This window comes from Coregonus clupeaformis, chromosome 33 (genome assembly GCF_020615455.1).
Source record: "Coregonus clupeaformis isolate EN_2021a chromosome 33, ASM2061545v1, whole genome shotgun sequence".
NCBI lineage: Eukaryota > Metazoa > Chordata > Actinopteri > Salmoniformes > Salmonidae > Coregonus > Coregonus clupeaformis.
The window spans coordinates 29946170-29960875 of NC_059224.1; the positions used below are offsets into that span (position 1 = coordinate 29946170).

The 14706-nt window shown below is 40.3% G+C and overlaps 1 protein-coding gene and 1 long non-coding RNA gene across 3 annotated transcripts in view; one reads left to right on the forward strand and one right to left on the reverse strand.

Moving 5' to 3' along the window:
* Positions 1-762, reverse strand: part of LOC121548975 (lethal(3)malignant brain tumor-like protein 3) — a 46002-nt gene extending 45240 nt beyond the window's left edge. For both annotated transcript variants that reach the window (XM_045210248.1, XM_041860713.2), the window contains exon 1: positions 696-762. The gene's annotated coding sequence lies outside the window, so the exon portion shown is untranslated. The remainder of the gene's footprint in view (positions 1-695) is intronic.
* Positions 763-2616: 1854 nt separating this feature from the next.
* Positions 2617-14345, forward strand: LOC121549295. The gene is made up of 5 exons (XR_005996784.2): positions 2617-2812; positions 12219-12295; positions 12512-12637; positions 13330-13374; positions 13551-14345. It is a non-coding gene; the product is annotated as an uncharacterized LOC121549295 (long non-coding RNA).
* The last annotated feature ends 361 nt before the right edge of the window (positions 14346-14706 follow it).

The following is a 14706-nucleotide window of genomic DNA, read 5'->3' on the forward strand; positions in this document are numbered from 1 at the left end:
ACCAGTTCGCATTTCCTTTGTATTCCAACTAGGTGTGTTACAGATATTTTGTGATGTCCCTTAGCAAGACGCTAATCATGCATTGTATCAGATATTAACACTTTTCTTTGCTCTGATACTATTTAATGTGTTTTAAAGCCAGTTTCCCAAAATGGCGGAGCTGGAATATACTCCTATATAATTCTCACCGGCAGGCCTGCACTCGTTGCTCTACAACAAAAATAATATTTTAACTGCATTGAAAGCTTTTTGGAAGGAAATTATTATAGAAATATTTTAGTCCAGCTCGCTTGTCAAGCGCAAATGTCTTCTTCTCCCCAGCCTTAACATGGAATTACACTGAAGCAAGCATTATTCTTGAAAGAGTACAATATACCATTATTATATACGACTCTGGGAGACAAGAAATCTAGCACAACATATTTTCTATCATTGCAGTAATTTTCGACGCAACTTTTGTTACAATTTTAGAATGCAATATATTCACGCTCTACGCATTGAACCTCTTCCTGGCTGATATTATTGATGACACGTCCAGTCGTTTTGTACTTATTGCTAAGTTTTGGTGAAATTCCGTCGCAATGAACCTCTAACGAAAGTATTATATAACAGATCACTCATTACTATAAGGCATAATTTCCTCCATCAATTGTTTTATCCAAAAGTACATTTGTTTTAATTTGTCTGTTTCTTACCCAAATTCTCCCACGAGTACTGACAAATTGCCCAGGCAGCCGTCAATGCGCATGAGCATGGCTCTGAGCGAGTGGGTGCCTCAGCTAGACTGTAAAACAGATAATGCCAATATCGAAAGTTTTAGCAGGTTGAATAACAACATATTTAATAGATTAAGCCATTATTTGTCGCATAACCTTGTCATCGACATAAAACCATCAGCAAATGATTATGGATGCGTTGTGGATGTTTGGAGACTGCGATAGGCGATGATTAGAATAAAAGAGCACGAATAACATGTTACTAAAAATAAAACCCAGTTTGCTTGTCGACAGTGAAAAGAGGGTGACTTGCGAAATAGCACAAAGAACGTCAAAAAACCTTTCAATACCAACAGTGTGTTGTATACTTTAACATAAATTGCGCCATCAACCTATTTTTCCATTTTGTGCTTAGGTTTATGCATCAACGTTGTTTTCGTTGCAGTTCAAAATAAAATGAATCTGTGCTTGTGAGTCCTGTGCAAGAAACCATGCAAATTAATCAGATTGCTGTACAAAGTTTCTTTATGCCATGTTGTAGTCCGTTATTACTATGAACAAATTGTCTCAACTTGATTTAATGACATCAAAATGAAAAACAGGAATGGGCTGTAGCCATGGCCTACTGTTTCATTCCATAACTCACACATCCAGCTACCTTTATTGGACTTCTAGATTAGCTTCTCTAGAGTTGTTCAAGTGAACTAGAATACAATAGAACAGAATAGAATAGAATAGAATATACAGAACAGATATAATAGAATAGAATATTATAGAATATAATAGAATACAGTTATAGTAGAATACATTAAGTTTGACTTTCATCAGTAATGGCTTTACAGACAGGAACAAATGTTGTACAGTAACGTTCTGTGTAGATTTGTAGTCATTCAAGCTTCTCATTCATTACCATTACCAATGCATGAAGTTATAGGAAAAATATCCCCTATGGTCTTATAGTTATGATTATGAGTATGACTACATTTTCTGTAAAATCGTTCATACTTATGGGCTGCTCTGTAAGAGCACTTCTGGCAAATGCATAGTGCATGGGGTGTTACTGCTGTTCCAGATCACCATACTGTACATTTGATGTTTACCTTATGGAGCTCAATTCCAATTCATGGAATGTGCATAGCCATAGTGACATGGCATAAGGGCAATGATTTCATTGGGAGCCCTTTCCTGCATATGACTGAGCAATTAACAGAATAAATGCTTTGTGTTGGTGATCTCTCCTCTAAAGCATGTTTGGTGATGGTCACCGCACAATCCACTCAATGTATAGAACATTAGTGATTAGTGAGTTACAGTGTCACTAATTCGCTAAAAAGAAAATAAGCTCATATGATGCAGTGCTGATTAGGGCATGGAGGGTGATTGTCAATAGACATGCTGAAGACTGGGTTTATGGTTTAAGTGCTTAGAACTTGTTTCTGTTTCCTCAAAGTTCTGTCATGGTTTTAACAACACATGTAGCAGGGGCCTTTTTAATGTCTCAACTCTAAACATTCAAGAATATGTGCAGTTTCAGAGAGATCATATGTAGCACAGTACACTCAGTGGGCCAGAGAATCAGAGAAGACCACTGTTCTAAAGAACTGTGTGTCCTATTTACATTTAATTTACCCAGAGTCAAGTCTGGCTTGCCTCCTGGTGAACCAGCAGCTGTTACAGTATATACAACCCAACAGGCCAACAACACATTCATATTCTAAACAACAATATGGCCCGGTGAATATGCATGCAGTGACATCATAGTGTGTGAAGAGAGGTTGGTTGTCACACCACTCAGGTGTATTTCTAGCCACTGTGTGTTGGTGCTTCTGTAGAAGTGGTCCGGGCCTTGGGGCGGGCTTTATCCAGAATGACTTGAGATAGGAAGCTTTTGGCATGTGTTTAAGCCCATTAAGAACAGCCCTCATCCACTGCTTTGTTTGCTCTACTGTAGGTAGGCAACCTTTTAGCAACTCCACTGATAAAAGAAAAGGCGGCCATTCATGTTGTTGGACTACTGTTGCAGGTGTTGTGGGTATACTCTGAAGCGCTATGGACCAACATCAATCAAGATCAAGACCAACGTCTGTGAAACATGGGTAAATACGTTGGACTCCAGTTTTGGATACCACAGGAAGTGGATTAGTAGGGAACTAAGTGTACGTGTTTACCTGTCTACTTAGTGTGACTGTGTACATGCAGTCACAACCAAAATTTTTGGCTACCTTGATAAAGATGAGCAAAAAAGACTGTATAAAATATATAATACTAATACTGAGCTATATTGTATGCAAAGAAATAATAGAAAATGACATTATTTATACTAATACAATTGCTAAGAGAAAGAGATTTTGTTTAAAATCGTATTTTTTTTCTCTCAAAAAGATAGGGGTCAAACTTATTGGCACCCCTGTTTTCAATCGGGTTCAAGTCCTGAGACTGAGATGGTTTTGTGGCCAAGTAACCATTTATTTTTGGATTTTGATGTGTGCTAGGGGTTATTGTCTTGCTTGAAGATCCACTTGCAGCCAAGTTTCAGCCTCCTGGCAGAGGCAACCAGGTTTTTGGCTAAAATGTCCTCGTATTTGGTAAAGTTGATGATGCCGTTGACCTTAACAAGGGCCCCAGGACCAGTGGAAGCAAAATAACCCCACAACATCAAAGATCCACCAGCATATTTTACAGTCGGTATGGGGTTCTTTGCATCGATCCTTCTTTCGATGCCAAACCCACCACTGGTGTGTGTGGCCAAAGAGCTCTATTTTCGTGTCATCTGACCATAGCACCGGTTCCAATCCAAGTGCCAATGCCGTTTACCAAACTTCAGGCCTTTACATTTATTGGAAAACATGAAAATTGAAGTCTTTGGCCACGTAAACCAGTGGTGGGTTTGTCGTCGAAAGCAGGATGCGAAGAACCCCATACTTACTGTAAAATATGGTGGTGGATCTTTGATGTTATGGGGCTATTTTGCTTCCACTGGTACTGGACTTTACCCAGTACCAGGACATTTTAGCCAAAAACCTGGTTGCCTCTGCCAGAAAGCTGAAACTTGGCCGCAAGTGGATCTTCCAGCAAGACAATAACACCAAGCACAACAAAATTCACAAAGAAATGGTTAATTAACCACAAAATCAACATTTTGCAATGGCCATCTCAGTCTCCAGACTTGAACCCTATTTAAAACCTGTGGTTTGAATTGAAGATGGCAGTTCAAAGATTCTGTATGGAGGAATGGTCTAAGATCCCTCCCAATGTGTTCTCCAATCTCATAAAACATTTTCGAAAATGTCTCAGTGCCGTTATGCTCACAAGGGAAGGGAGTATTGAAAACAGGGGTACCAATAATTTTGACCCCTATCTTTTATAGAATATTTTTAATTACTTGTTAAATAAAATATTTTTCACTGAGTAATTGTATTAGCATAAATAATATAATTTCCAATTTTTTTCTAGGAATTTGTTCTAGCCTTCAGAAAGTGTTCAGACCCCTTGACTTTTTCCACATTTTGTTACGTTACAGCCTTATTCTAAAATTGATAAAATTATTTTTTTCTATCATCAATCTACACACAATACCCCCAAAAACAGGTTTTTAGATATTTTTGCTAATTTATTAAAAATAAAGAACTGAAATATCACATTTACATAAGTATTCAGACCCTTTACTCAGTACTTTGTTGAAGCACCTTTGGCAGCGATTACAGCATCGAGTCTTCTTGGGTATGACGCTACAAGCTTGGGACACCTGTATTTGGGGAGTTTCTCCCATTCTTCTCTGCAGATCCTCTCAAACTCTCTCAGGTTGGATGGGGAGCGTTGCTGCACAGATATTTTCAGGTCTCTCTAGAGATTCGATTGGGTTCAAGTCCAGGCTCTGGCTGGGCCACTCAAAGACATTCAGAGACTTGTCCCGAAGCCACTCTTGTGTTGTCTTGGCTGTGTGCTTAGGGTCGTTGTCCTGTTGGAAAGTGAACATTTGCCCCAGTCTGAGGTCCTGAGCACTCTGGAGCAGGTTTTCATCAATGATTTCGCTGTACTTTGCTCCGTTCATCTTTCCCTCGATCCTGACTAGTCTCCCAGTCCCTGTTGCTGAAAAACATCACCACAGCATGATGCTGTCACCACCATGCTTCACAGTAGGGATGGTGCCAGGTTTCCTCCAGACGTGACGCTTGGCATTCAGGCCAAAGAGTTCAATCTTGATTTCATCAGACCAGAGAATCTTGTTTCTCATGGTCTGAGAGTCTTTAGGTGCCTTTTGGCAAATTCCAAGCGGGCTGTCATGTGCCTTTTACTGAGGAGGGGCTTCCGTCTGGCCACTCTACCATAAAGGCACGGTTGGTGGAGTGCTGCAGAGATGGTTGTCTTTCTGGAAGCTTCTCCCATCTCCACAGAGGAACTCTAGAGCTCTGTCAGAGTGACCATTGGGTTCTTGGTCACCTCACTGACCAAGGCCTTTCTCCCCCGATTGGTCAGTTTGGCTGGGCGGCCAGCTCTAGGAAGAATCTTGGTGTTCTAAACTTTTTCCATTTAAGAATGATGGAGGCCACTGTGTTCTTGGGGATCTTCAATGCTGCAGAAATGTTTTGATACCCTTTCCCAGATCTGTGCCTCGACACAATCCTGTCTCGGAGCTCTACGGACAATTCCTTCAACCTCATGGCTTGGTTTTTGCTCTGACATGCACTGTCAACTGTGGGACCTTATATAGACGGGTGTGTGCCTTTCCAACTCATGTCCAATCAATTTAAATGACCACAGGTGATCTCCAATGAAGTTGTAGAAACATCTCAAGGATATTCAATGGAAACAGGATGCACCTGAGCTCAATTTCGAGTTTCATAGCAAAGGGTCTGAATACTTATGTAAATAAGGGATTTCTGTTTTTAATTTTTTACACATTTGCAAAAATTTCTAAAAACCTGTTTTCGCTTTGTCATTATGGGGTATTGTGTGTAGATTGCAGAGATGTTTTTTATTTTTTCCATTTAGAATAAGGCTGTAACATAACAAAATGTGGGAAAAGTCAAGGTGTCTGAATACTTTTCGAAGGCACTGTAGCTCAGTATTTGTATTATTTATTTTATACAGTCTTTTTTGCTCATTGTTATCAAGGGTGCCAATCATTTCGGTCATGACTGTAGGTCATGTGCTGCTGCTGTCTATTGTAAATATCACAAAACAGCTGACAAGTCAATTTAGAGCATTTGGTATGGACTTCTAATACCTTCCATTGAAATGACTGAACCTATCTGAGTTTAGTTTAAGCAAGTATTTTAGTGTGAAATGCCTACATGGCCTTCCTTTTAATAGTTTTGTAGCAACAGCAATGGTTGAATGACTCCATATTATTATGGATCATATTATAGGTTTTATTAGGAATGAACGACTGAACTTTTTGGGGTCTTGTGTGATGGAGTCTTACATAATGTAAACATTCCTTACAGATTGTTCTCCAGTACTTGCTGATGGACATGATGTCCTTCTATTATGTTTACTACATTGTGGTCAGTCTTTGCATTGGTATTTTCAGGGTCTAAAATAATAGATATGTTCCACAATATTAAAATGAAGTATATCCTGTCTTTCATATACAGTTGAAGTCAGAAGTTTACATACACCTTAGCCAAATACATTTAAACTCAGTTTTTCACAATTCCTGACATTTAATCCTAGTTAAAATTCCCTGTCTTAGGTCAGTTAGGGATCACCACTTTATTTTAAGAATGTGAAATGTCAGAATAATAGTAGAGAGAATGATTTATTTCAGCTTTTATTTCTTTCATCACATTCCCAGTGAGTCAGAAGTATTTGGTAGCATTGCCTTTAAATTGTTTAACTTGGGTCAAATGTTTCGGGTAGCCTTCCACAAGCTTCCCACAATAAGTTGGGTGAATTTTGGCCCATTCCTCCTGACAGAGCTGGTGTAACTGAGTCAGGTTTGTAGGCCTCCTTGCTCTCATACAGTTTTTCAGTTCTGCCCACAAATGTTCTATAGGATTGAGGTCAGGGCTTTGTGATGGCCACTCCAATTCCTTGACTTTGTTGTCCTTAAGCCATTTTGCCACAACTTTGGAAGTGTGCTTGGGGTCATTGTCCATTTGGAAGACCCATTTGTGATCAAGCTTTAACTTCCTGACTGATGTCTTGAGATGTTGCTCCAATATATCCACATAATTTTCCTTCCTCATGATGCCATCTATTTTGTGAAGTGCACCAGGCCCTCCTGCAGCAAAGCACCCCCACAGCATGATGCTACCACCCCCGTGCTTCACGGTTGGGATGGCGTTCTTCGGCTTGCAAGCATCCCCCTTTTTCCTCCAAACATAATGATGGTCATTATGGCCAAACAGTTCTATTTTTGTTTCATCAGACCAGAGGACATTTCTCCAAAAAGTACGATCTTTGTCCCCATGTGCCTTTGCAAACCGTAGTCTGGCTTTTTTATGGCGGTTTTGGAGCAGTGGCTTCTTCCTTGCTGAGCGGCCTTTCAGGTTATGTCGATATAGGACTTGTTTTACTGTGGATATTGTGATGTCACGAGAGGCTGTGTCCTGGAGGGACGTTACATCCCCTGAGGTGGCTGCAAACCCAGACAGCTATGGCTCCATCTGCTGGTATGGTCGGGAACTCCAACCCTCTGTGGCCAATCTTCCCACGCAGCTGAAACCAATCAGGGGCTGATGGGCTGGGGTTGTTTTGAAGGGGAAGAGACACGGTCTGGAGGGTGGGTTGGAGGAAGAAGAGAATTGTGTTATAATTTCGATTAGTTGCCGAAGACCTTTAATAAAATCCTTGTTTGGTTGAACCTGGACTCCTTGCACTACTTGGGCAACCGCTGGAGCGGTAGCCTCTCGTGGCATCACAGATGGTGGAGAATACAGGCACGCTAAGCGTTAATAGTGCATGTCAGAGGAGGATACCGAAGGTTTGATCACCCAGTTTTCCAAGTTGGCCGTAGGCTCCCCGCCACTGAAATGGAGGACATATTGAAAGCCCTGCATTTGCTGGCCAGCAAGCCCAGATGCAAGCAAACGTGGCTCTCTTGGAGGAGCAAAAGAAAGCCAACCTTCTGAAGGCAGAGGAATTGCAGTTGCAGAGACAGAGGGTTGTCCAAAATACCCGTCCCAATAAAGGCAAGTGACTTTATATCTAAGATGGGAGCTACCGATGACATTGAGGCATACCTGCATGCATTTGAGGCCACGGCCACTAGGGAAGCCTGGCCCAAGCAACAGTGGGGTGGTCTGTTAGCCCCCTTTCTAACCGGGGAATCGCTGAATGCTGTCCGGGACCTGGGCCCTGACCAGGTTACTGACTATGATGCCCTGAAGTCTGAGATCCTCAGCAGATATGGACTCACAAAGTTTGGTATGGCCCAGCGCTTTCAAGTTGGACCTTCCAACCAGACCAACCTCCTCGGGCGCAGATGCATGAACTTGTCCGAATCGCAAAGGAAATGGCTGGATCCGCGAGAGGAATACAGCAGCGGCGGTGGTGGAGGCCGTTGTGGTGGATCGTTACCTCAGCCCTGCCTTATGAGGCAAAAACGGTTCATCAGTCAACAGGCCTTGACCACGGCTGATCTGACCGTGGAAGCTGTGAAAAAGTACAGGCCACAGCGGAGATGCTGAATGCTTCCCGAAAAGACCCCAGGAGTCGGCCCCACCACAAATGGGAAGGACCCGTCCAAAGGACCCCAAGGTCTCGAACCCAGCCACGTCAGGACTTATCCCGTCCAGGGGAGCCAGAAACCAGGCGGGTCCAAGAAGAGTACACCAGAGGGGGAGGCTTCGACAGTGTTGTGCGATAGAAACTGGATTTCAGGCTGAAATAAACGTTGTTTGACCATTTCAGAAATATCAATCATTTTATTGCCATATTCTTCAGATGAATGGCGTGCCAGATGTTCTCTTGCTATACCAGTGTGATGTAATGAAACCTGTATGATTCGATTGGATATAAGGACTGACCCGATGATTTGTTCAAATCTATCTGTTCCATTCATGAGTTCAAGTCTTTAATTTGTATTTCATTTAAATTCTTGTGAAGTTGTAATTCTTCTAATGTATATGTTCAGATGTTACTGTTGCCATGTTCAAGTTCAGTTGTGAACGATATGTTCTCATCTGAAGACCTGGTTGTTCAAAGTTCCTCAACTCTTAAATCAAACCAGATTGTTTCTTGTATTACAAAATAGTCAGTCGAAATTTTTGAAGATAGCCTCAGTTCAATTGAAAAGTTCAGTTATGAAACCACATCAAGCGTTTGACCGTTTCAATTTGCCAGTTACTGTTAAGGCCTTTCAAATATTCAAAGCGTTCCGATGATATTCTTCGTCTGTTGTGTTGTTCAGACCTGTTTATCAAATAATCAATAAATTCGTGTTTGACTGTGAACGATATTCAGGTATGATGTTATTATGTTTGATTCTTTGGCATGTTAAAATCAAGCGTTGTTCAATTATCTAAGTTTCAAATGTGTTAATAAGACCACCTCTGCAGAAACATTCATTGTATGCATTTATGTGAAATTGATGTGAAATATGTTCCAAGTTTCAAATGTTAACTCATTGACCACGACTGTTCCAGTTGTTCGAAGATACATCAGATAATTCTTTGATGTTCGTCCTGACATTCTGGTTCAAGTTGATTAAATTCTTCTTCTGGTGATGAAGTTGTTATAAAATCGGCACTTAAACCTTCAATCCATTTATGAAATGTTAACGTAATATTCATCTTTAAATCATTGTCAGTTTAAAATTGAATCTGTTTTGTTGAAGGAAGAACGCTGTTCTTTGTTCCACCTTTAAATCTTATTTCTGTGTTAAGTTATGTTTCTGAAATGATATTATTTAGATTCTGAATAAATAAGTGTATCTCTCTTGTTCAAATTGAAACGTTCGTTGTTTGTTCATTTTATCTTCTTAATGATCTTGTAACTTCAAAATGTTGAGATGATTCCTATTTGACTATTCCAGATGTGTTCTTTTCAAGTGATCATTGATGGAAAAATATTCTAAAGTAAATATTGAATTGATGAGTTTGCGCTTTGAAGCATGTAAGGCATGTTCATTCTCTTATTATTAAGAATAGAAGCTGCGCCAAAACAATGATCTCAATCTCTCATCAAGCGCAAAGATTATGAAATATGGTGAATGTTCGTTCATTCTTTCTTCTTCTGTTCTTGCAAGATGGTTCTGCGATCGTTGTGTAAACGTTTGTTTCTTCCTTGTTCAAAATAAATAATATGCCGAAGGTGAAAATCAGACATTGTGAAAACCATTTGTTCTGTTCTGACCTTCGTGAATAAATCAGTTGTTGTGTTCGAAGACAGGACAGTTGATTTGATTGTTGTTGTCTGTTCAATTGATGAAGATCTGTTTCTCTTGTTTGTATCAGTCTTCTTTAAATGTAGATTATTGTTCATATTCAAGTTGAAAAGTCTGTTGTTTTGCCAATTTCATTGTGATTATTAAAAAACATGATCGAATCAAGGTCTTGTTGCCGTGTTCCATGTTTGTGACAGCCACGATTTGAAATCAGTTCTGTTCATTTGTCGTAAAAATGAAACCTACGGTTTCATCAGAAACAAAAGTCGTGTAATGTTCAGATGTTGTTATGTAAGATGAAATGTGATTTCATTTTTGAAAAACCATGGTTCTTTTGTTATCTTAAATGTGAGTCATTGCATTCTTCCCTCATTATTGATTTATGTTTGTTGTTGCGGAAGCTGTTCATTCTCCACGATGGTAAATGATTCTCTGATTCTCTGTGCAGTTGTTTGATTTCAGATCTCTTCATTGGCACCAGACTTCAAGAAGGAATTCATGGTCCGAGCGGATGCTTCGGAGGTGGTCTGGGTGCTGTCCTCACCCAGGCACATGACGGGGAAGAACATCCCATTCTCTACCTAAGCAGGAAGTTACTTCCAAGAGAGAAGAACTATTCAACGGTGGAGAAGGAATGTCTGGCTGTAGTCTGGGCCCTGGAGTCCCCTTTCGGTTCTATCTCCTGGGCCGACGTTTCATGGTGGTATCTGATCACGCCCTCTGCAGTGGATGGCCAAGAACAAGGAATCAAACAGTAGAGTAACCAGATGGTTTTTGAGCTTGCAGCCGTTGAACTTTTCGGTTGTCCACAGGGCTGGCAAGCACCACGGAAATGCGGACGCCCTCTCCGGCGTGATGCCTTCTTCACTGCCTTTACCCAGCGAGGCCGGTGGTCGAGAGGGGATGTGTGATGTCACGAGAGGCTGTGTCCTGGAGGGACGTTACATCCCCTGAGGTGGCTGCAAACCCAGACAGCTATGGCTCCATCTGCTGGTATGGTGGGAACTCCAACCCTCTGTGGCCAATCTTCCCACGCAGCTGAAACCAATCAGGGGCTGATGGGCTGGGGTTGTTTTTGAAGGGAAGAGACACGGTCTGGGAGGGTGGGTTGGAGGAAGAAGAGAATTGTGTTATAATTTCGTTAGTTTCGAAGACCTTTAATAAAAATCCTTGTTTTGGTTGAACCTGGACTCCTTGCACTACTTGGGCAACCCCGCTGGAAGCGTAGCCTCTCGTGGCATCACAATATAGATACTTTTTTACCTGTTTCCTCCAGCATCTTCACAAGGTCCTTTGCTGTTTTTCTGGGATTGATTTGCACTTTTCGCACCAAAGTCCGTTCATCTCTAGGAGACAGAACGCATCTCCTTCCTGAGCGGTATGACGGCTGCATGGTCCCATGGTGTTTATACTTGCATACTATTGTTTGTACAGATGAACGTGGTACCTTCAGGCGTTTGGAAATTGCTCCCAAGGATGAACTTGACTTGTGGAGGTCTACAATTGTTTTTCTGAAGTCTTGGCCGATTTATTTTGATTTTCCCATGATGTCAAGCAAAGAGGCACTGAGTTTGACGGTAGGCCTTGATATACATCCACATGTACACCTCCAATTGACTCAAATGATGTCAATTAGCCTATCAGAAGCTTCTAAAGCCATGACATCATTTTCTGGAATTTTCCAAGCTGTTTAAAGGCACAGTCAATTTAGTGTATGTAAACTTCTGACCCACTGGAATTGTGATACAGTGAATTATAAGTGAAATAATCTGTCTGTAAACAATTGTTGGAAAAATTACTTGTGTCATGCACAAAGTAGATGTCCTAACCGACTTGCCAAAACTATAGTTTGTTAACAAGAAATTTGTGGAGTGGTTGAAAAACGAGTTTTAATGACTCCAACCTAAGTTTATGTAAACTTCAGACTTCAGCTGTGTAGTAGTTCCATTGTCATATGTTGTGGTACATGATTGACTTGAACTTCCTTTCTCGTGACACAGAAACTACCCACAAAAAACATGCACAATGGCTGCATGGAACCCTCATTTTGCTTTTTGCTAAAAAGCATTACAATATGTCTCCAGTGCTACCTCACACATTTACTGTATCTACAATGAATGGCAAATGTATCATTTATGACTCAAGTTTCACACAATTCATATTCTCTGCAGGCTACATGAGGTTGACAGCCTTTTAGCGCCCTTTGATTACACAACACAACCATCATAGCAAAGTCCAAAATACCTAGGTGAGTTGATCCAAGGCTTTATTCTTGTTATTCAGTAGTTGGCACCATTACCCTTTTTTAGATTGACTACCTTGAATTATGTGTGTTCGTGTTGGTAAGCATGTTGGCTGGGTTTCTGTATAGCCCTTTGTGACATATGCTGATGTAAAAAGGGCTTTTTAAATACATTTGATTTGATTTGTTGGCTCAGTTGTGTAGTTTCTATTCCCTGCACAGTGACTGTGATCTCCATGGAGGTGACTTATCTTTTGGGAGGCTTGATATTTGCGTGGATCGTGGAGGAGTGGGTATGGGACTACACCATCACAGTCACACTAATACACAACGGTCTGACAGTAGCAGGTAAGCAGCAAGAGATTGAGGCAAGGGGACAAGAATCTCATAGTCCAAGGGTTCATAAATGTAAGCTTTTCTGAACAAACCTGACATAACTCAAACCATCACTGACTTGTATTTGGCATATTTACTCTTTAGTTAAATCAACATATTATTACAATTATGTATCTATGGACAGCCCACTGCCTGCTGTCTACTTTGTATTCAAATCTGTGTCAAGCACCATGCTTCAAAGATCCCTCTTTCTATTGTGTAACATCAATTAGTGTTGATATTGTATAGCAGCCAGCCCACATTCTGTAATGACGTCTGGCTGCCTGGTGCTGCCTGTGCTCTACAGTAATGCCAGGTTTGATAATAGCAAACACATTAATGACTCCACATGAGTCTACTTCCCACCTGAGACACATTTTTCAGAGGATATTTTAGTATGAGTTTCAGTAACGGCTAATGAATTGGATTAGAAGAACAAACAATGTCAACGTTAATCACTGAATTGATGGGATTTCAATCTAGGTTAGGCACGGTTGTAAGGCTGCTTTAGTATAAAGATGCTTGTCTCCATAACATCATGTTCATACATGCTGGTTCATTAATTTCACAAGCTGAAAGAAAGCTTGATTTAATTAATGTATTAGTTTATTATGGTTGAAAATGTGTCATATTCAATTACTATCCTGTCTGTTTCTTTCACCCAGTTATGTCAGATTTTTAATCACCAGAACATTATTGGATTGCTCTTGGTAAGGAATCATACTTGATGTCAGGCAATTGGGAGCCAATAAAAATATAATTATTGTCATGTATTTTCATTATCGCATGAATTAGTCATTCTACTTTATTTTGCAAGTGATTCAATACTTAGGTTCATGATTAAAATCTACTCTTTCACTAATCTTATCCATTCTGTGTTTTCCAGGTTCTGGATTGGTGATGATGATGGAGGCCAACTTCTATCATACAAGCTTTTCAGGAATAATGATGTGTATCCAGAAGAGCTCCAACATGTCTGGCAAAAACATTTACAGTAGCTTTTCTTCTACAAAATAATGTAGTTTTATATTCTGTTTTTTTACTGCACACTTTTGGTACACTATGAATCCACATATTATATTTTGCAATTATAGGTTGTTTGGAAGGAATTGTTGGGAATATTAAACACTTCTTGCCAACAATGCTTTTTGCTTTATGTATCTTGTCCATATCCTCCTCCATGCCATTGAAAAGAATAAGGAATCACGTGATCTTTTTAGAGGTGGAATAAACACAATTGTTATTACTGCGTTATTATTGTAACAAAGTGTTATTACAAAGTGTTATTACTGCGTTATTACTGGAACAAAGTGTTATTGCTGTAACAAAGTGTTACTACTGAGTTATTACTGGAACAAAGTGTTATTACAAAGTGTCATTGCTGTAACAAAGTGTTACTACTGAGTTATTACTGGAACAAAGTGTTATTACAAAGTGTTATTGCTGTCTTATAACACATTACCTCATTAAAACGCTAAGAAACCTTTGGGATAGCATAGTGGTGAATGTGATTAAGCCTAAGCATCTGTTGTCTGTTAAAGCCCTTTGGATTAAGCATGCTTAGAATTACTGAGGCAGTAGTGAGCAGTCAGTCAGTCGCTCCTCCTCATTACCTTGACTGGTGTCATTTCAGTACTGAAACCAACATCCGTCTCTTGAAGGGGGTCAGTCTGCTGATCACTCCAGTCTGCAATACTGACCCAAGTCACAGTTGTAATCCCAGTGACCCTACATTTACACAGACACAACCCAGACAGGGAAGTCAAAGACTGAGAGTAAACTAAAAGGATTGAAAATCTACAACAGGAAGTACAGTCTCTACCCCTAATATGGTTGATTTGCATCACACAACACATACAACTGTCAGACCCACAGTTTGATTCTCAACTGTCCCCTTCCATTCACTTTGAGAACATTAATAGCAGCATGTTCTTTGTAGTGGATTTGTAGTTGGAATGAGAGCACAGGAAAGAAGGGCATTAATCATTTAATAAGATTACGCAAAGGTGCAGGAGGGTGTATGGGAAGGAACGCAAGGGCAG